We start from the raw sequence: 23,993 nt of genomic DNA, 5'->3' as shown, positions 1-23,993 counted from the left end.
TTAGCCATGCTGTAAACACTATGACATATAAAAAAAACACAGCAGAACTCGACACCATGACTTCTGCATTCAAACTTCAGACTCCACTGGTGACACTAGCTGTGCGCTCACCAAGCCTTTCATTTTTCTCAAAGAAAATAGGAAAGGAGTTGCTGTGAGGGAGGAAACCAGTGTGACGAGCTTGGAGCTCATTTAAGTGCAGCAGCTGGCCGAGTCGCTCCGGTGAGAAAAAGAAATGGTTGACTGGTTGGGCTAGTGTAAGATGTAAAGTAGAACTAGGGACTGTTTTTAAAGGCGAAGAAATGGATGTAATAACATTTGCACATAGTAAATAATAGATATATGGAGTTCACTTGTTTATTTTATGGTGTGACGTGAGGTACATCTGGAACAGCTGTCAGTCTTTAGTTTTTTTGTCAGTAACTACACTGTGACTTTATGTTATGACAAAAGGAAATGTTACAAACGAATCTGAATATGAAGCGAATTTTCACTTTGATTATCCACACAAAATTCGACCATTGGAATTTTGTTTTTGACGCTGGTTTATTCACCGCAGACCGCCACAGTGCAGACTGCACAGATGTTAGCTGGCTCACTGTTCCCAAACTTTTCCAGGAACTCAACAATTCTTTCTTTCTTCTTTTCTTTGTTTGAGTCATAAATCTTCGGGATGAGCAGCAAATTGTTGTTTAAAATATTTACAATGAAATTCTATTCATGTGGCCTGCTATGAACACTTTATTGCATTCAGGCTAAACACACCTTGAGACAAGTTTATGAAAAGTATCAGTCAGAGATCACGCATGTCAACTTATCTCATCATGTGCTGGATATTACAACATATTTTTTCTTCATGTAGACTGCATGTAGGACGCAGGTGGTGGGCTGGTGCGTCTCTGCATGTAGATACATCAGTGAAACAAAATGTTTTAGGTAGAGAGACAGGATGAGGGATCATCCATTTGAACGAGTATACAGAGAGAACGAGACACACGCGCGCACAACAAAAACACACCCAAACACAGACAGGAGATTTGGGGCACTCTAGCATGCAGCTATCATAGGAATGATGAATGAAGCCCACACACCCCTGGAAAACAGAGCAAGACCACTACGACCTTGGTTGCAAACACACTGGGGAGAGACGGAGACAAGGGGAATGAGAAAGAGACATCGTTTTGTGTGTGTGTGTGTGTGTGTGGTCACTGATTCAGTGTAAAGCCCACATGGCTCACTATTGTTACTGAAGCCCTGTTTAAAAAGGTTTAGGTTGGCTCAGACTGGGTTAAACATGTTTAAAGCCATTTATTCAAACTCCCTGGTGCATTTTACCGATTTGTTTGGTTCAAATGGGGTAAGTGTGACGGCCATTTGTTTTACCATCATAGCATTTTAGATGCAAACTTATATTGATATTCCACATGGAGAACTGGTTAATGAGAATTAAATTGACAAAAACAGTTACATAATGTGTAAGATGTGGCCAGAATTCTAGTTCAGAAACCTTAAACATATTCAAGCAGTGAAGTTACATTATCAGCAGAATGTGAAGAGGTAACAGCTATGACGTTATGTCAAACACATGCATGTATACTGAAATGAGTGCTCAGTTTGATCTCAGTCCAACACGTGGATGAAGAAGTGGAGAACCAGGTGGAGTGGTGGGGCAGAGCTACTGCTAGCCGACAGGCCGGGGTCCAGCGTGGGATCTCTGAATAAAAGAAAGGCTGCTTAAAATATGTGTCTCTTAATTCCAGCTTTATTATACTATACATTAAGTTAGCACAGCTCTCCATTCGGAAAACGAGCATTTTAAAAGTTGTTTGCTTGTCATAAAAATCACTGTCATGATATAGTTTTCTGGGATCATTTTGATTCATTTATTGCAATTCACTATGCAATAAATGAATGAACTATTATCCCACGGCCATTTTCTAACCGCTTGGCATTATTGTTATGAGATGAGGCAAGAAGTTTGCAAAGTTTGCGATATATTTTGGAGGACATTGCAAGGTACATTACGTGTCTGTGAACCGTGTCGTCACATAAAGGATGGAAGGAGGTGAAATTCTGCCCTCTGTTGTTTTGGAGCATGTAACCAGGAATTACACATTGCTCCTTTAACAACATGCAGATTACCATTATTAAAAGCCTCTCAGCATAACACAAAACAAAACTCAAAATCACTGGTAAGTTGAATGACCGCTCTTTAAAGCGGCTTAAACAAAAACTAAACATCATAAGTTTGCATAAATGTATTGTATAAATTACTCCTTATACACGCACTCAAATCTATTGAGTGTCCCATAAGACTTGTATACAGGCCACACAATAACTGCACTATGCCAGCGAAACACAATTACGCCTATTGGCAGGTGTGATAAATCTTACAGAGGGCTGTTTTCTTCCCGCAAACGGACATGCGATCCATGAAAGGTGATACAGGAAGCAATAAACATGAGCCAAATAGCTGATAATGGGCCGGGATGATACTGAATCTATGGCACAGTCACGCTGTATCTGCATCACACTGCAAGCGGTACATGCAGTTTGAACTCATCTGAGATGTAGTCTTTCAGTTGTGTGGGGCGCTCCATTAAGAGAAGACTGTGCTGACAATTAAACTATGAAATCCATCAATCAAAATGGCATTATCAACGGGCCACTGCCCCAAGTGGCTGATCTGACAGGGCGAGCTGGGCCAGAGAACAGAAGACAGCCAAATAATCCATAAACATAATGGACATCAATATTGAAAAGATGACAGATGAGACTGCCGACAGAGGCCTGGATTCAATTTCTATTCTTTTTTTTTTTTCCTGCAGGAGACCGTATCGCTTTTCACAAAGTCATTTGTCAGCCATAAGGCCGATGAGCAGAAGCCAAGCTCTTCAAAAAGTGAGCCAAGGGCGGTTGTTCCAGTGACGCAAATGACAAAATGAATCAGGCATGGGGCAATAATGACAATGTGATATAAAGGATGATACTATCAAAATGCTTGGTGGCCATTGCCAGGGAAAACACAAAGCACTCTCCATGTAGTAGTATTCTTGTGGTCAACATAAGCAATATTTTAAAGGTCAGAAATGAGGACACAGACACACACAGTGTGGCTTTTCTTACATCTCACTCACAAAAAGACATCAAATTTTGACTGCTGGGGTCGTTAACTTGACTTGTGGTCAGACCTTTCCGTTTATTTAAATGATTGAACTGGCAAAACCTCATTTATCCCGTGCAGAGTTCAGTCTATTTGAACCTTGACAGGCAAAATCACAAGGCTTTTCAATGTCCAGCCAATTCAAGAGCTGGGTGGTGTTGAGCTCTCATTCAGGAAAGATTGATTGCAACATATAACATAATATATATATAGATATTTAACTGTACAGTGATATCATACAAGCAGCAGAGAAAGGGGGATGCTGTTGACCACACATAACTCAGATAATGTCCTTACCAGGGTGGATTTATTACTGACTTACTCTCATGTTTTAGAAAGACCCAATCAGAAATGACAGCAATCATTTGTAATTGAGGCATGCTGGTGCATCCTGAAGAGACGATTCACATGCGACCTTGCAGCTTTCCTGTCACAGCGTATGTCACAGCGTTTTTTTTTTGTGGCGCAATGGCAAAGAGTCACGGCAAAGATAAATATCCATCACCCTGCCACGGACAATTAAGCTTTTCAGATTGAGTTTCTAATTCTTGTTTACATATTTACCACCCTTGACCTTTTTTTTTTTTTTTTTTTTTGTCAAATAACCTCCGTGGATCGCATCCTTTGACAAGAAGATTTATTTGCTTTCTGAGCAGCTGGAAGCAGCTATTAATAATTTGTACTGCCACATCACTCTGATGACCTGATGAAGGATGAAAATGTGCGAATTCTTGCATGTATGAGGCGAGTCGCTATTTAGGTAGCCCTCAGTCCTTATTTGTTGTTCCTCTCTCAACTTTTTCACAGTAAAGTAATGGACTTTTTGAAACAAAAACTAATTCTACAGACCGTGGCTAAAGGAACACCTAAAAAACAGTAGCTAATACATTTTGCACACAGTAGCCTACATAACTTTGGACAAGTTTAGCCTTTAGAAAAAGTAGTCACTTTATTTCAAAGATGTCAGCTGTTCAGGTAGGTAAGCAGTCCCTGCAGTCTCTTTTATTTGTGCTTTAACAAGAAACACCTGCATAACCATTAGTTATGAATGGACAATGTATACTTGCATTACTCTTTGGGGATGGACGGCTACCAGGGAAGGTTCAGCTGTGTCATGAATGTTTTGTCTCGTTCTTGCCGTGCACCTCAGCCATAGTCCACGTTTTGTCCTTGCCTGAGTAAGCCTGTATTCTTTGCCTCATTTGGGAGTGATTTTTTTGTTTTGTTTTTTGTTTTGTTTGTACTCTTCATAGTGTAGCGTTGTAGTTCAGTTAATTTTCATAGCCCTTGTTAGAGTGTTTTTTTTTTTTTTTGTTCTAGGTTAAATTCATAGAGTCTAGCTGAGCCTCCGGTTTTTAGAAGTGCGTGTTATTTTTTGTCATTCAATACCAGAGAGTAGCTTTTTCCTCCCTTGGGAGCGCTTTGAGTTTTCAGGTCATAGCCTTTTGTTTTCCTCCTAGTAGAGCAAGTTTTTTTTTTTTTTAGTAGTCTTATCTTCCATTTAGTTTTTTCCTTTTTCTTAGTATTCATAGATAACTTTCATACCCTGTTTGGTTATCACTCTGTCTGAGAGGTTGAAGAGTTAAAGTCTGCCGGAACTATTATTCATCTGTGTCTGAGTCCTGTTTGAGTCCAGGTCTGACATGAACAAGTCAATAAAATAATTCAAATTCAAACCTTAAGCAAAACACATACACAACCACCTCAATGCCCACAGCATCTTGGTGCAGCTGCAGCCAGGTGTAACTACTAGTGGTGCAGCTGTTAACGAATCCATGAACAAGGTCCCCAACTGGGTCAGAGCCTTTCTGAATGGATTAAAAGGAGAATTATGGCTTTAAAACTTCATCTTCTCCAGCTTTGAGAGGATTAGACCCTGCATTCTGTTCTCCTCTCCCCTGAATTGCTCACTGACTGACTTCCAATCCTGTAACCTATCTGCAGTCAACCAGAGCTCTGGAAAAGTGCATTCTCGTTGCTCAACAAACTTTCGGAGAAGTGGCCTGTCTACACCTCAGAGTTTCTTTATTATTGAGGAGTGAGAGAGAGTGTGGTCTGTGTGTAGTTCTTGACCATAAACATGTAAGGGATTTAAAAATATTATTGTATATTGATGTTTAAAGATACCTTACACTGGTACCAGTACAGGTGGAAAAACTTTGACATTTTAGCAAATTAAATTAGATTAACTGTATTGAAATGTTAGTATGTACAATATGTTTTTTCTCTCTCTTGCTGAGAGTTAGATAAGAAGATTGATACCACTCTCATGTTTGTTCACTTACTACTGTATAAAGCTAGTAACCAGGAGGTAATTAGCTTAGCTTAAGGGCTGGAAACAGGCAGAAAAATTCATTAAAACTCACTTAACGTATCTTCACTTGTTGTTTGGCAACCTCAATCTACAGGAGGTTCTCCCACCACTTGTTACCAAGAAACAGATAGAATACATTACTCCCCATAAAACCACTTTTTTTTTGTTTTCACTGCCTGTTTTTTTGTAATTCCGTCATTTCTAAAAGCAAAAATAATTTCATGTATCTTCTACAGGAGAAATAAAAATCCCTATAAATGTTGATTTCTACCATAAAACTATAATTTATGAAGTAGGTATTGAACATCTGGAACAGTATTATGCGGAAATCATTTCACAGTGCACCGCTTCACCAACAACAGGGTGTAAAATCAGCTTTTGTGCCTTTTTTTTTTCTTTATATTTGTCATGGTCCTTTTTTTTGAACAGTCGATTTCTGTGTTGTGTCCCAGACAAGATTCTTGTTTTAATCCGGAAATACGCTGAACTAGCCTAAAGCAAGTCACATTGGACTTCAAATAACATGAGGGAGAAAGCAATGCAGGCTATTCTTCCCTAAAGAGGACACCCATCTATTTTAAGTTTGATTTTACTAATGCATTATGACAAAGCCACAACTCTGGCCCACAGCACTCGCTGTCTATTAAGCTGGAACAAGGATTTTTTTTTTAATCAACCACACTAAATCATTCATGCCTTTGTTTCTGGTTAATTTCAAGTCTATTTAATTTTAGATGAATGTGGCACAGATAGCACCACTGAGGCATCAACCGGATCGCCATTACTTGGCCAGTGTTTTTTCTTTTTGTATATCTCTCCTTCCTTCCATTAGTCCATTATTTGTACTCATACACAGAGCTCACAAGGATTTTGAATTTCCTATCCATATCTCACATCAGCATGCTCGTTGGAAATTCAATTAATTTCCCTCTCAGTTCGCACTAGAAGCTAGGCCCCTCTAACCTTGGCATATTTACTCTGCAAGCCCCAGCACAACATGGAGAATATACAGGAATGAGTTGGCAGGGAGAAACAAACATCCTCTCTTTCTCTGCCTCTCCCTTTTACTATTCACTCACGTGGAAAATTGTGATGCAGTCTTATTTGTCGAGTGGTCCTTCTGCAAAAAATAAAAAAATCCTGTCCCTTGCAGCTTGTATGGGCCACTGACAGTCCATCTTGACCTAATCTATAATGTAGAGTTGTCAGTGGACAGGTACTGAGACACACTTCATTATACTGTGACAGTATGTTCAATAATTACCAGAAAACTATACACCAAAAACTGTGAACAAAAAGGTTAGTGCTCAAGTTATTCTAGAAACACCCACAGAGGTGTTCTGAGTATGGATAATTAGATCTCTGTGTTTCATGTGCCGATTGTTTCACCACCATTTTTCTCCACTTAGCTCTCATATATGTGGACCTAAAGCAATACTAGGATAAGATTTTATTTGCTTTCGTGCTATGAGTACCCATCCATGATTGCTACCCAGTCATATGTGTGTGTACTGTATGGTATAACTCCATACAGTACACACATATGATTGACTGAAAGACAATTAGCTAGCTCCCCTGGCTCCGTCCAATAGAGCACTGCTTAAGCTCACTAATTAACATGATGTATCTTAATCTGTTCACACTAAGAGGCAACCTACATGGCTGTGTAGTGAAAAAAACTGCAGTTCCTCAAACGGCCACTTGAGGCTGGCTCCAGAACTTCACAGCAGTAATAAACACATTTACAGCCTGGTACAAAAAAAAACTGTTTTGGTCTCTATACCTAATTTCTCTATTTGTGACAACTATACTGAGGGTGAATTTTTACACAACTTACCTGTTCAAATTATATTAAGGCTTAAATGCATTCATAATTAAGAGTGTGGTCGCTTTAATTGACAGGTGGGTGCCGTGAGCCACCTGGCTTTATTCAGCCTGCTTCAGCTCCACCCACGCTCCACGTCTTTGCCCATTTTTGGATGCGCGGGGAGCCGGCTGAGGCAGGGCTGCCAAGATGGCAGCAGTTTTAAATAACCTTGTTTTAAAATATCATGGATTTATACAGTATGTTACAATTACAGTAGTGGATACCAATTTACATCAGAATATGGAGCTCACACTGTGGAAGGAAGGCTGCATGGAGTACAAGTGAACCTAGAAACTGCTCTGGACTAGAGTTTCTCTTATTTTAAACTAGTGTTGTAGTCCATGTGGCTGTGACAGTGATTATTTTGTGTTTTTATGGTGCTGACTAGTGAGTGAAAGTTAATCCAAAATAAACATTCAGACCCAACTGGAATGCCAAATCCAAGCATATTTTGCTGCTTATTTAGCTGGCAACACACCAGAGCGCGAGTCATCTCCTTGCAGGTGCCCCCATGGCAAACAAACCAGACAGCAGCTGACTAATGACTGTTTCTGTAAACTAATGCTACATTTGACCAGCGATGTAATTGCATACTGTGCCATTTGCTGCAGTTATTACCGCTAAACATGTTTAGTGGAGCTGCATGTAACAGCTAGTTCTCAAAGCTAATTTGGGTTTGCTGACAATGTTTCAAGTGCTTTCCAACTGCACCACAAGTAGCCATTGTTCAGCTGTTGAGTAGCTCATCATCACAACAGTATACAGTATAATAAAAGTATTTTTCCCCCTCATGCTCAAGTACTGTATCACTCTCAACCAGTGGCTTTGAACTGTTTTCTGTGAAAACGATAATAGGTATCAGATGTTTTCAGTGTTTTTTCTTTTTCTTTTTACAGTGGTTTCTCAAAAGCATTACCCGATTAAAAGCAGCAAAATAGCCCTCTAAATCTGCCAGTGAGGAAGAAAAGACAACAACATGACAAAGTAAAAGAGAGAAACGATACGTGCTCAAGTGAAATCCTTCATAGTAAAGACATACAAATACATGAGTGTCCTTGTGAGCGTGTATGGTCATGGAGACAAAGGCTCGAGGCATATTTACGGACGGTACATACACACACTGCACAGCATTGCCTGTGATCTACGATGAAAAGTTCAATCAGCAAAATAAAGAAGAGCACTCACTTTGTAGGTCAATTAATGAATACAGTTTTGCCTCATACACATAAATATGTTGTCTGAAAGTATCAGCCCAAGGTTGCCAGTGCCCCTGAAAAAGATTGTTGTTTAATGCAATGTTTTCAGGCACTTTGGAAGTGATTGCGGAAATTTTAAAGCTTTTACTGACCCTGGCAGACTTAAAAAAAAAAGGTCAGTCAAAAGAATTTTGCTTTGACTTCATGCTGGCATCAGTCCAAGATTAAATCGTATCTTGGGGCTTGTATCTGTTAAAGTTTTGCTTTAATACTGAAGCAGATATCAGGAACAATTAGCCAGAAAGGAAGTAGCCGCCTTGTAGGGAACTACTATAAAAAAGCGTTTGTGCTCACATGTTCCAGGATCTGACAGTTGTTTCAAAAGCTCCATTTTCATTTTGCTACTTATCGCTCAGAGCCATTTAGAAGCACTTCAATCACTTTATCATACAAGGTATTTGCTGAGTATAACTCTCCAAGAAGTGCAGGCAAAGACATCTGCAGTGTTACTTTAGTAAGAAGAGCTGCAATTTTACTTGAAAACTTTCCTAGATGTGAAAATGAGAAACTTCAACATGATTTTAGGATATATACTAGAAAATGCAGCTAATTAAAAAATTAAAATTTGATATCAAAAGTCAGATAATGAAAAAAGGTCCACAAAGGACTGACACCGGATGCCTTTTGTGGCACAGAGTAAGTGTGCAGGTGTTTCTTTTTTCATTGATACCGTTCTCTGATAACCTTGCACCTCGGTGATGTGCGTATAATTACTCTCTGTCTGTCAAAAGTCAGATAGAGAGAAAAAGATGAACACTCCTTCAGAGGAAACCAGCTCAGCAGCCATAACAAACATCAAGAGTTAATATGACAAAATGAGCTACGGTGTGTTGACTTTAAATCAGGCATAAAACAGATTGATATAATGTAAACTCTAAACTATGAAAATCTATGCTGTCATCAGCCATAAATTCAGTGAATCACCTGAGGCCCGCACAGCCTCATACACCAGCAAACCGTAAATCACTTATTTCTAGTGCTGCACCCGGCAACAAACAAAGAACTGAGACATTAGGGACTAAAGCTGAAGAATCGGGGGCAGGTTTATTTTTTATATTTACCAGTTTATTTTTGCAAAATGTTTTATTATAATTGATTTCCTGTTTGCAGCCCTTACACACGTATTGTATTACCACTGCTAGCAAACCCAAAAGGTGGGTTTTTTCAAAGCACAGTACAAAACCTGCATGCCATTTGTTCATTTAAACAGTGACATATAGCTGCTGTATTGCTCCTATTGCTCTATACTGAACAGATCATTTCCTACACTATAAAAAAAAACCCTGATGTTTTTACAGTAAGAAAACTGCCAGCTATGGTTGCCAGAGTTTTACAGTGATAAATATATTATAACCTTTTACTAATATTACGCTAAAAGGATATTAGTACTGTTGATTTCACATGTAAGATTGGTGTTTTATTCCATATTTTAAAATGTCTATAGTTTTTACAATGAAAAAACACCAAACCATGACAGTAAAAAAATATGGCATTAAATATTATGGTGTTTTACTGTACAATTAACAGTCTCTAATATAAAATACTGCTTTATTTTGTATAAATTCCCTGAAAATTGTTTATAAATAAAGGTTTTGAAATATGACAATAGACAGTCGACAGACTTTATTTTTTTTACAGTGTAGAATGACTACATGGCAGAAAACAGGGATCCACAGTTCAGCTGATGTGCTTCTCCACTCAGGCGGATCTTTAACCTTTCACTTATGTGGAAGTTTCTTGCAGAGGCTGTGTCTTGGCAACACACACCTACATGCAGATAGTATGTAGGTGTGTTCACTTGAATTTAGACTGCTGAAACTTTAAATAAGAATAAGAATGCAGTGTTATTCAGAACCATGACTGTGAATCGTTTAAGTTTAAGGTAAGTAAGTTCAACAAAAATATGTGCTATTCATGCACACCATCTCTGAGTAGAAGATGCCCTGACATTCCCATCCAGTGACCCCTGTGTCCTTGGGCAAACAAACACTTTAGTGATCTTGGCACAGTGATGCCCCTTCTGTCCCCATCCCATTATGCATCGGACAGAAAATCTCAGGAAATGTCAGCTTCCAGCCTGCAACTATGGTACCAACTCCACCAGTGTGAGCCTACTGCCCACTGAGCCCCACCATGCCATGGCTAATCTCACCACCAACCCGCAGGGCCAATCGCACACCGCCGAGTGTTGGAGAAGAGCCTTGGACAGCCGGTGATGGTGGCAGGGTTTAGTCTCAGGGGAGAAGGAGGAAGAGAAAACTATGAAGTAATGGCTAATCCTGTGTGCACAAGACCACCAGAGAGGAGTGGCCAGGGCTAAAGAGAGAGCGACCGGGGATAGAGGATTGGGGGATCAGATCAGGTGAGAGAAAGGAGCAGGAAGAGAAGGGAAGAAGAGTAAAGCCAAACCAGGGTGTGTGGAGGATACGAGATGGGGAAGACAAATGAGAAGAAGTGGTATGAAATTCTGCAGAATTTGAATATATCATGCATAATTACATCTTCATTAGTGTATAATCACCTGAAAATAAGGGTTGTTGTGTTTTTGTTAACTTGAGCCTTTCATATCTAAAGACACCACAGGTCCTCTTCTATGGGGTGTTGAACTGCCATGTTTCTACAATAGCCCAGAATGGATAAATTAAAACACGGGCTCGAGGATTTTCTCACATTTCATGGCCACTGTAGTTTCTCCTTCATGCTAGAAAAGGAGACAGGGTAGCAATCAGAAACTACATTCCTAGATGCCACCAAACCGCACCACTGCCCCTGTAAACAACAACAACAAAAAAAAGCTCTGTAGAGATGAGACACACTAGACCAGTCCATTGAGAGCTGATCAGAGTACAGCCCCTCCATACACAATCACCTGTCCTTGTACAAGACAGGGCTTAGACAGCCATCAAAGGTACCATCTTCACCATGAGGAAATGTGGCAGCAGCAGACTTCATAAACACTTTAAAGATATCTCTTTTGTCTTAGCGCAGGTAGCCTTGTTTAATGCAGTTATTGTTGAGAATGACAGAAACAAACCAATAAAGATAACACCGTGCAACAAAGGATGTACACCGCATTTAGAAACACTGCATGGACCAGGCTCTCTCTGGTGCGGGAGCCTTTTTTTCTTCTATATTTTAAATGTATAAAACGTATTTGAAACTTTTGTGTAATGCTTTTTGAAGCAAATCAATAGTTTAGTTTAAGCATCCATTGCACCACATGGAAAAATGTACTAATTGCAAAAACAGCAACATTGTGTTGAATGAGTTTTGACAAGTTGGACTGAGTGAGTTTTCTGTGCCGTGAAAAGCATTAGGAGGGAAAAAAAGGTAGTGTGGCAATATCCCAACAGAGAAAAGAAAGAAGCTCAGACATCAAAGTGAATTCTTGTGCTTTTTGCGGTGATGAACAACTCTATCTTCAGCCGGAAGCACTGCAGAAACACTGTTCAAGAGGTTGCTTAAGCACTTCTCGAAAAAAGATGAAAATCTTTAACAAATGTGTTAATTGTCTCAACAACTATGTCCTTCCTGTCGTCGTAATCTGTGAGACTCTGAAGGTACATGGCCCATTGGAGGTGAGGCCAACATGACAAAAGTGCCACTTTAACTATGAAGCTTTTAAAACCATTAAAGCACATAAAAAAAACAAAGAATAAAACACTCCACCCCAGTGAAGACACATTGAAAGGTTCATTATTGTGTCACCTTTTCAAATTCAACTTGTTTTTTGTGCCTCTGTTTTGTTCCAATTTTAAGGTTACCTTGTTTATGTTCTTGTTCAGTGTAATCATCACTTTAAATAGACTGGTCCACCAACAAGCCTCAAAATATAACATTACATTTGACACTTTACTATACATTTAAACAAAACCATTATTTATTGCAAAGTATAGACTATACACCTCTTTACAGTACATGTTCTTTTTGGAGTGTGATTGTTAATTATGTAGATATATTGTGTTTGGCTGAACTGTGGTGTGGAAGAACGATTAATGTTGCCAACTTAAATATTCACGTGTTTTAAGAGCACCAAATTAGGTGCAAATAATCTTTCCAAACAATTAACTCATTAAAAATTCTTAAAATTAAATTTTCTCCTTCTCTCACTGAAAAATCCAGTTAAGGTTTATTTTTATATAACTCACTCATTCAAATTATATTATGGCTTACATTTTTTAAATTCATTTTAAGCGTTATTTTTTGCACTTTTGATTGACAGGCGGGTTGTTTGAACACCCAGCCTTCATTCAGCCCGCTTCAACACCACTACGATCCGCGTCTTTGCCCATTTTTAGATTAGCAGAAGCGGCCTGCCAAGATGGTGACTACTAGAGCCACCATCATCTGAGCTTCACAACGGCTCTTCTGAAACCTGTGGGTGACGTCACAGATAACACGTCCATATATATTTGACTGTCTCTATTTCCCACACTTGTGTAAGTTGCGTATTGGATCTCAGTCACCTTCCAAACAAGTTATGATGCCATAAAATCATCTCCTATAAACAAGTGTTCTGAGATTCTGAGATTTGAGGGAGTGCAGAGAAACTCGTTTTCTGTAGACATAAGTGGAAGGTTATCGTGTTTAAAATGCTGAAAAAAATGTTTTTTGCATAATGTTAGCCTTTGTATTACATTAACCAAAAAAGAACGAGGTCTTCTATTTGCAGTTATTTTGCAGCTGCATTGACAGTCATAAAGAAATTCAGCAAAGAAGGAGCAGAGAGCAGTTTCTGCACAGATGTCTTTTGAGGACAAGATTTGACCATTATTTCTTCCTTAGTACATTACAGTTAAACACACATACTCAATATGCTGTTTAAAGGTATTTTGGGTAATGTGAAAAAAAGAGATTAACTAAGTCTAAATCTTGTCTAAGTGTGTACAAAGTTCATCTATATGTTTAGAGGACAAAAAAGTTTAGTTAGGCTGTTTTTTGTTTTTTTTCACTGTCAATTATTTATCACTATGTGCTGTAATATTAGAGCACTTTCTCCTGTGGATGAAATTTCAGAAGGTAAATAAACACTTTGACTGTTCCTTTACTGCCAGTGCACCGTTTCACCCCTAAATACGCTCTGCTCCTCGAACGTAAACAAACTGCCAGCCACACCAGGCACTCCTGAACCTGTAGGTTCTCCTCTCAAAACACAAAGCCTTCAGTTTCGCCTCCAATTTAGTCCCACGAGGGATTTGCACACTCCTCCTGTGATGAGCGTTGAAGCCCACAAATAAACAGCCGTCAGATGTTTACATATGGAGCACAGCGATGTCGAAAAAAAAAAAAAAGCCTCCAGAGATTGAGTGAAAAGCTCATTTGCACTGTCGATGAGAAGAATCAGGAATTGCCGCCTCTGGTTTATGATGATTCAAAACCGTATTTAGCTTCAGAGGGAAATATTACAGACAGAAAAAAACAGAAGCAAAATTGGAATGCATAATTGTAAGTATTCATCATTTTAGCTATTTTTAGAAAGCAAAATACACCAGTCAAATGTTACATGAGATAAAAATGAACCGTTTTCATTTAAAAGGGAGAGTGCTGCATTGACTATATAACGATAGAAGCCACTACCATGTGGTTATATCGACTGTTAACTGTGAAGTAAGCGCACAGATGCAGCCAACTGTTGTAATCTAATCGCCTGCTCTACTATCACAGCTTACCATAATTAACAGTAATGACTTCTGTAAACAACACGGTGTGAATAAACAAACAAACAAACAAACATCTGTGAGGTGTCCAGCAGATATTACATCTTAGCTGTGAATAATAACTCGGATATAGAATGACCTGTTCTGGGTTACTGCTTAACTGAGCATCAGCAGAATAATAACTGCTGCAATTATCTTCAAGCAAATGAGAAAATGTTCTTCTCCGTGGTAGAATGACCCACAAGAGAGGCTATAATGTGACTCCTCACTCTCCTTTCTTTCTCATCTCTCTCTCTTTCTCTTTCTCTTTCTTCCTTCATACCTGGAATTGAGGCCAACGTCTCTCCGTGAGCCCTCAGCTCAAATTGCTTTGCTAGCATCATCCAGCCAAACGCAGTCTCTAATGAGCTGCGCTAGCTCGCCACTGATAAAGGAAATGACAGCTGGCGTGATTACAGAAATCTGGGACTTGACCAAACTGTAACTTGTGGAAAATGATCTGGGGAAGAAGAAACTCTAAAAAAAAAAAAAAGGACATCAATTGAGCGTGGAAGCCAAAAGAAAAGAAAAGGGAGGGGAAGAAAATCTCCCGAGGATATCACCATGGTGACTGAAAACCTATGATGTTAGGAATAAATTGGTAATATTTAAAAAAAAAAATACTAGTGTTAATAATATTTGTGTTTTCAAATCCAGAAAGTGTTTTTCCATCAGGCTTACATAAGAAGGCATGACCTGAAATCCCCAGGGAAGGGCCAAAAGGGCGAGCGCATGTCTCCACTGCTGCTACATGAAGGATTCATTCATTTATTCATTTATCTGGGACATCCTATCTGTTTCCCTGAGTATGGTCTTTACAGCCATGACAGTTACACTGTAAGACAGTGTATACAGCAGATTGTTATGGCTCAATCTAACTGGATATCACTGAGCTGATGTATTGTATGCCCGGTTTCCCGGGAAGATGAAGATACAATCTGTCATTTGTTTTATTATCCACTGCATGTTTTGACATTATGAGGAACTGCTGCTGATATGAGCACTTTTACAATCAGGTTCACAACTGCTGACTGCTGTTGGTGTACACTCAAACTGGAAGGGACAGGGACAGTTCACATCAGCGTCCATTAAAAAAAAAATAAAAAACAAGTCCTTTGGCCAAATTGCCCCCTCACACACATTTGCACACAATACAGCTCAAAATGTCTTTTCCCAAAGTGCCCACCTGATTCCCCCTGTTCCCTTTCTTAATCCTGGTCAAATCCTGCTATTACCAATCCTTCCATCTCTCCATTCCAATATCTGTCCATCCCTCCCTTTCTATGGGCCCACACTCTTCCTCCCCTCCCTCGCCTCGCTCAGTCTCTGCACGGTTTCATTATTTTCAGGATGACAAAAAAAAAAAAAAAAAAAAATGACAATAAAATCCCTGATGCCAGTAAGAGCGAAGACTGGCCCAGAGGTGACCCCACTATTCTCATCAGCCTCTGTCCCACTTTTCACCCACCTTCACTAATAGCTCTGACACACAGCGGCTGCCTCTCGCAGTTTACGTTCCCTTCTTACCAACAGATACTGCCTGAACCTCAACGCCACCCCAACTCATCTCATTCAGAGCTCCTGCTGTGCACACACACACACACACACACACACACACACACACACACACACACACACGCAAAGGAAATTTTAATAATAATTTCAGAGTGCTATGATTGGATACGTTTCCATGGAGAGACGGAGGAAAAGCTAAAGCAGCAGAGGTGAGAGATGGAAAAAGGAGAGAGAGCGTGAGTGTGTGTGCGGAGGGATCTAACGACTTTGCTTCTATCTCATTTGCAGATCCGATCCCTCTCAGTCTATATTACGACGTTATCCACATGCCAAAATAAAGGCTTATCGGCCAATCCTTTCTGATGTACACTGCCTGAGTGTGTGCTCCGCGAGACCGTTAGATAGGTCTGTTTTAACATGGGGACTATCTCAATGTGCATTACAATGAGCCTCATTTGCCTTTCTCTTTCATGTGCTGTACTCCATCAGTGTATACATACTTGTTTATCAGACTAAAACCTTCTATCTTTAATTCACAATCAAGTGTCACTGAGTGTGTCATGCTGTTGTTTGGTAGATGATTATCCAAAATGACTCATGTACCAATGAAAATATTATTCATCAGCATCGAAAGTGTGAGCATCAAGCACAAAGCTGCTGGACTTTAAAATAACAATGTTTTAAGTTATTTAGAAACCCTTAGTTCCTAAAAGTGGCTAATTTCAATTCCAGTAACAACCAGTTAATACATTACATCAACGTATGAAGAGAAATATCCATCTTGGAATAAATTCGAACACTGTAAAGGAGGCTTTCCTCTGCAAACCTTTTTGAACCTACTGACTAAATTGTGGTAATCTAGAAAGAAAGTTTGTCCCGAATACCTTTTTATTTTTATTTCTATTTTAACCAGTGCAGCTTATCTAGACTTTACGGCACTGATTTACAATCCCAGGAAACTCACAAACCAGTTGCATGTGTTGTAATCCTCCCACATGATGCTACAGAGCCAATCAAGCCTCGTGCCTTAGTAGTAATTTCACATGCCGTGCTTTAAAAAGAGAAAGTATACAGCGAAAACAGAGCTTTCAATCACGAACAGACACACTCTTACATGTTAATTTATTTCTATAGGAAGTTCAGCACCCGGATATGAAGCACAAGTGAAAGTTCAGTTGGGAACACTCTTCTTTTGCATATACGCCTGTAGTTTATGTCTTTTTCCGTCCTGGCATTCACTCCTCTCACACATGCTCACGCTAATTTCCTTGTTGTCATTATCTGAGGCTATCTTGATATCAGCTGTTCTCATCACCTGGTCAAATCTATTCAAATCTAAACTGTTAGCCTATCATCTTGCTGCTGTCTTTTTAAATATGATTCTCTCTCTCTCACCCCTCCACTTCTCCATCTCCGGCCAGTCTTTGCAGATTCAATCAGCATCATCATTTCATCAACCATCAGGCACAGCAGAGTCATCAGCCACTACTATCACCAGTGTCTGGACTCTTCTTGCTGGTTTTCAGGGATGACATCCCTCGGTTACAAAAATCTCCATGTACAGTCTAAATGACAAAGACTATGTCAAGACTTAATTGTCATCTGTTATAATAATAATAATAAAAACCTTTACTTTATTCACTTATCTCTCCTGGCTGAAGTCTTATATGTGGCTGAGACTATGGAGAGTATTAAAGTGGGAATGTGAAGCATCACTAACATTATGGGACAAAGCACAGAGCATCTTTTGAGTCAATCTAAGAACCCAATATGATGAATGAGCCAGAATCATTCACTACCATACAACAAGCTCAAGAATGTTTCCTTAAATTTTGTAGATCATACATCATCATGAACCCAGCAAACAAATATCTCAATAGTTAAATATTCAGGTAAAGCCCTACACATTTTAGAAGTAAGGTAGAGAACTCAATATATACAGCAAATTAACATGTAAATATACACGTCTGCTCGCTGTGTGCACGTAGCCGGGCAGCTTCACAGTGTTTTGGCACATGATCTAAAATGTTACACTTAATACTTGATACTGCAGAATAGCGCTGTAGCCAACCAAAGAAATTCTACCTACTCCTTATTCAATCGATTAGTCGATGGGGAATAGAAGATCTTACCTTCATTATCACCCTCAAGGCAAATCAGTTTACATATGGCAGTAACACACACCGGTGAGAATCACTGAGCAAAACAGGCTTTCGTACAACAACAAACCGTCCAGAAGGTGTCGGCCCTACTGCAGAAATTGTTGAAACATGTCAAACTTTGGCCGTTTACACTCAAGACTCAGCTAACCACTGCGATAAAAGCAGCAGAGCTTTCCTTCAATGTTGAGGAATGTCAACTTCAGTAAGGTTCAGGCTTTTCAACGAGGCTGGAAGCCTATCTGCCCCTTCGGCTTTCACCTGCCTATTAGGGTGGAACATACTGGCCTGATGGGTTGTGTGTGTATGTGTGTGTATGTGTGAGTAAGACATGCAGCATAGAATGACCAAATAGGACACACACACACACACACATACACGTACACACATGTACGGGTGGGCTGGCTGTGGCGAGCCTTATCTCTATGCCACAAAGTGGGAAGATTAGATTACTCACTTCCCTAAACCTCTAACTTGGTTACCATAGCAATAGCAGTGTGACTGGGGCAGCAGCTCGTCATTGTGGAGGCTGCTGAAGCGGGAATGGACGGATGAAACAATCACCGGGGGAACCGCAGGTCAGCCAGCCATTTTACCTCAGTAACTCACCATCCAACTTCCAAAGTCAGACCAGGCAAATGAGGTCATCTTATGGTCAGGTACTTCAACATATTTTTCCTCCACAGCACAAAGACTGAGATAGGGGCAGTATTACAGAGATTATTCATCATTATCACGAATATTAGGCTAATACTGGAGCTTTTAATTGAATATGTGCAGAGTCAATAAAATAATAACATAGAGTCTTACCCCGTATCATCATTTTTGTGCATTACTGCAAAACGACCAAGGGAGATCAATTGATATTGAATTCATAATTGCACCATAGCCAAACCTTGCCCTTAATTCAAATTAATGAAGTGCTTGCAAATCCATAGTGTTGTGGGTCTGATCATTAGATTAATTACCCCAATCAGGCGATTGTATTTCAATTAAGCCAAGTGCAGTGTTTATCTTTTCATTAGTCAACACTCAGGAAAGTAAATGTGAAATAAAGAGTGGAGACAGGGTGTGGTGCATGTGCATTTGAATACACAAATACAGGTCTCAAATATTGTGCAGTGATTGAATAGTGAAGAGCCGGTGCTTCAGAAGTCTCAGCCTCAACAAAGCTCTGCAAATAATTAGGGAGATACACAAAAGAAATCAGGTGGCTGCAAAGACTGAGAGAATGCTGTGTAGATACTCGTATTTAGACTGCAGACAGTTCTGAGGCTCTCTCCCTGCCGCTAAGGACTCATGATAGAGTCGTTTTTTTAACCATTCATATAGAAGAATGGCTCTGTTAAGTTACGGTACAATGTTTTGACCTTGACAAAGCACTTAATTTAGATAAGAGTTATCCTTTGAAACTGCAGTGAAATTAGGTCACTTTAATGCCGGTAGCCCACGGAGCATGCCAGAGTTCAAATCTTTGACTTTGGGGTTCGTGGCAGGAGTGTCCTGCTGGTTCCTAAATGGTCCTATTTTGGACAAATTTAGATCTACAAAAAGTAGATATTTAATACTTGAAAAGTTGAAAAAGCCTCAGAGAAAGCACAGACCTAAAGTACATTTTGGTATTTTAAATAGTGAATAATTAGTGAATGTTAGCGGCTGATAAACTAACATTTTAACAGACTACATTGGAAAAAGAATATTTTAGATAGATAGAAAGATATGCTAGTGGTAATTAGTGATCAACTCCATGCACTGTTTTGCTGCATGGCTCTAGGGCAATGTTGAGTGGTCAGTCCACCACATTAGACCACACTAAAGTCCATGTCCATATAATGGATTGCCATTAAATTGTTCACAGACATTGATGGTTCCCTGAGGATAAATACTAATCACTTTAATGATCCCATGACTTTTCCTAAAGTGCCACCATGTAGCTGACATTTGTATAACATTTGTGGAAAGTACAAAGCCTCTAACGTTCATTGTCATTGTGAAATTGTTGGGTGATCCCTGAACTTTTCAGCTTGTCCAGTCCTCTGATTTATAACTGAATTGATGAGTTTCACACATCCGACCCAGCAGTGCTTTGTGCTAATTGGCAAATTTTAGCATGGTGACACGTAAAACTGAGGCGCCAACAGTGGTAAACATTGACTGATGATGTTTGAACCGCACAGCAATGACAACCAGTACTATAGATACTATAAATAATTCTTGCCTAATTTCCTAGAAACAAGATTGAAAGTCTACAGCAGTGTTCAAGCTCAAATATAAAAAAGACCCAGGCTTCCCTGAAAACAACAAAAAATGGAGCTTGGAGTGTTTTTGGAAACTGATAAATTACTAACCATTAAATTATAGCATTTCTACTGCTGCAGTGAATTTTTCTGAAATAGTTAGATAATAGTTCAATAGAATTGAATTATCTTCAGTGTCATCTGTAGATGTGTGCGGCTGGTCAGTGTGGTTGACTTCATCTTTTTTTTCCATTAACACTTCAGACATGATGAAAATGGTGTTATCCATGTATCTTTCCTTGGCTGCTTTCAAACGGCACTGAGCTACCTGCACCTGTTTCGTGTGATTATGTGTTTCTGCAGACTGGTACCGGTCCATGCAGTGTTGGTCACCTGTCAGCACAGATGGTATCACTGATGTTCGATGTTAAAACTGATAGCATCTCTGTCTGTTAACTTAACAGGCACGAACATGCATCTACCCACTGATTCCAGCCAGTGGGAGCGATGAGTAGAAACCTGGTCTTCCCATCCACACACCTTCTGCTAATAATTGCTCTATGTGAATTCTTCAGCAAGTGGTGAGTTGTTAGTGGTAAATTATTTTCATCCATTTAGAGTGAAACAGATGATTAAGCAGGGTGCGCTTTATGGTGTGGCCACCTTATGACTTTCCATCCAGCACAACACACTGTTCAAATGTTTTCACAAACATATTTAAGTGTATTCTTTAGCTTTATTAGAAGGTTGCCATTTTTTTCCTGCTTGAAAACAAAGCGCAGTACGTTGCCCACAAACTTGATGCTTGCTCCAAATATTTAAAAAAACAACAACAAGATTGTGATATAGTCCATAGTGCCAAACAATGGGCGACATCATGGTGGAGATATACTTGGACACATTTTATGACTGCTCCCACATACATCCATTAGTAGTTGAATTGTTCATTCTGGACCACAGTGCTCTACTGACTGACATATATGAAGCCATGCTGCTATGACTAAAAACAAAGCCTGTATTTCTTACATCTATCCATATCATTTTTTCCTCAAATCTCACGGCAACTTGTTTCTCTTTCACAGTCTGTCTTTCTTCATAACAATGAGCATTACAGCTTCAGAGAGCTGCTGCGTGGCAATATAATTTCATGGTAGTCTTGTTTAAAAACACAGGTCTTGAGGTCCACAGAAATCTTTAGGGCTTTAGTTGTCCTTTGTTCCCCTGTGATCATGCGAGCGCAATTCAATTTCTCCACTGTACAATTTGATTTGGACAAATGTCTGATTCTGACTAAGGGGGCCATGTGACCAGAATCGTGTCTTAAGGGCATCTCCCTGCACAGTTGACTTGTGCTCTCACTTATCAGATAAAAGAAACAAACACACAAAAGAAGACACTCATACAGACATAAATGCGCACATGCATCGATTGTTAGCCCTTGTGAGCGCACATTCACACACATATAGAGCCAATGAAACTGGCTACTACCCAACTGACCGGAGCTTTATGTGTGTAGATTTATCACTGGCCATTAAAATACATTTGATTTTTTACCAGGATGTCTCTCCGCTGCTGGTTTCCTCAATAGCAGACCAACTCACCTTTTACAACCACTTTCTTTAACCTTTTCCCCTGCTCATAAAATACCAGCAGCTCTCCTCTTCCTCTGCCAGCTCCCCTCCTCCATCCCTTCCATCTCTTCTACTGTATCTCTCCATCTATTTTGACCTCTGCTATGATTCTATCTTCATTATAGGGTGTGTTTGTGTTCCTCCTCCTCCTGTCCTTGTCCTATTCTTTCACCTCTCACTCCTCTAGCGAACAAGTACCCTCTCTGCCCCCTGAGCTATTTTTTCTTAATTGTCTCTTTTCCTCCTGAATGATCGATTCGTCACATTTATCTGACAGTTTGAGACTAAGGATAGTTCTCAAGCTCCTACTTTAAACTAGCCAGAGGTCTCCAAAGGTGAGCATTCATAATGAGCTTTCATGGGGATATTAAGAGAAAACCTTTCTCAGTTGTTTTTGGAGGACGACAGCCTTTTTAAAAAGTGATGCTAACCTCTTCACCCTTTCTCTGCCTGTTGCAGGGTTTATGTTTACGCTAGAGCAAACGAACACACTGTATTCACAGCAGACTGTAAGGAGAGAACTACACAGAGGACACATATTAAAATTTTACTTTCTTCCTCATGTTTATCAAAATGATCTTGTAGGGCCTTGAAATCCTTAAAGTCCTTTGATTTTCTTATTACAATGAGCAGTAATTTCAAATTATCCAATCAAGGCCACTTCAACATGCTTCCTGTTGTCAGTTTCTATAACCCATATGTGAATCCAAAATGCATGTTAGTAAAGTTGAAAAAACACAGGAAATGTTTTGAATACTGCGAATACACGAGACATATATTAAAATGTATGTTTCATTTTCTCCCTCATGTTTCTTATCGCTGTCTGCCCTCCTTCACTCCCTCCATCTCTCAATCACTCGCCTTCTGTTTCCTCAGTTCTGTTATCTATTTTGTGACTGTCCTCGGGCCATTTCTTTATCCGCGCCCGCCCCCCTCCTCTCTCTCTCGGGTTGACCTAGCACCAGTTTCATTTCCGCTCGTTCATCTGTCTGTCTGCCGTCTTTTTTTTGGGGGGGGGACTAATCTCTTTTCCAATCTCTCTCTCTCATATATGCTTGGTGAAGCTCCATGCATGAGAGTTAATGAAGGAACTGCATGGGTAAACACACAGAAGGACAGTGAGAGACAGGCGACAGTAAATATGCAGTACAAACACTGCACTGACAGATGAACTCGACTACTGACTGAATACTCTCTGCGCAGACGTTACAGCAGAGCCTTGTTAGTCAATTAAGCAACAAATTAGAGTCTTAGTTGAGTGGCATTATTAATCAGCTGAAGGTTTTACGTGATTAGATACTCGCACAAAAGTTATTCATAAAAAGTCAACCACAGCCCGAAGCCCTTCTCCTTCTTCTTTCTTACAATGAACTCACACACTTATCATCCCCTCCCAACTTGTGTCCTCAGCTCCAGTGTTTATTATTTGTGGTGGTGTCCACACACTTATTCTGTGCAAACCACCACTGTTAGCCCCTTTCATTGAGTGGTGTGAGAAGGAGTAACACTTGCACAGTCCTAAATGAGAAAATCGAAAAGTACAAGAGTACAAGGTGCCTGTGAGACTTGTAGTGTGACTTGTGTCATTGCAAGTGTTTTAAAAGTAGCCCTGACAGAACTTGTTGTCAGTATGTCAGTATGCAGCGTGCATATTCTGAATATAAAAAACCTGAGTCAAGTTAATGTTTGAGATTAGGAATCCCAAAGGACTGTGCCACTAATGTTGTATGTTTTGTATGTGTAAGCGTGTACACAAACATGCAATTTGTGTCTTTCTTCCAAACACTTTCAGTTCTTCAAAGAATTCCCTGCATTACAGGATGTGAGTAAAATTATCTTGCAGGGCCTTGAAAATAGCTTGAGATAGTAAATCCATCACAAGCCTTTGTTTTTATTATTACAATTTTCTGTCAATGTCACATTATCATTCACTACAGCAGCTATGAGCAATCATTTTACATTTTGCAATCAAGGCCAATAAGATGTTTTTTTTCTTCTTTGTAAACACATTGAGGCCAATTTATTTTGTTGCCTGTAATAATATTCATAAAGACTGATTTGTGTTTCTTGTATTCGTTTAGGTAAAGCAAATGGCCACTTGGGACCAGTTGCCTATTTAAACATCCAGCATATATGCAGCTTTGTTTTTGGCCTC

General features: G+C 39.6%; 1 protein-coding gene across 1 annotated transcript in view; it reads right to left on the bottom strand.

The window, feature by feature from the left end:
* tmeff2a (transmembrane protein with EGF-like and two follistatin-like domains 2a) overlaps window positions 1-23,993 on the bottom strand; it is a 102,094-nt gene that overhangs the window by 23,458 nt on the left and 54,643 nt on the right. The window lies entirely within an intron of this gene.

Source organism: Larimichthys crocea, chromosome I (assembly GCF_000972845.2).
Source record: "Larimichthys crocea isolate SSNF chromosome I, L_crocea_2.0, whole genome shotgun sequence".
Lineage (NCBI taxonomy): Eukaryota > Metazoa > Chordata > Actinopteri > Sciaenidae > Larimichthys > Larimichthys crocea.
Note: the sequence above shows the minus strand (reverse complement) of the source record. Positions and strands in the feature narration are given on the sequence as shown.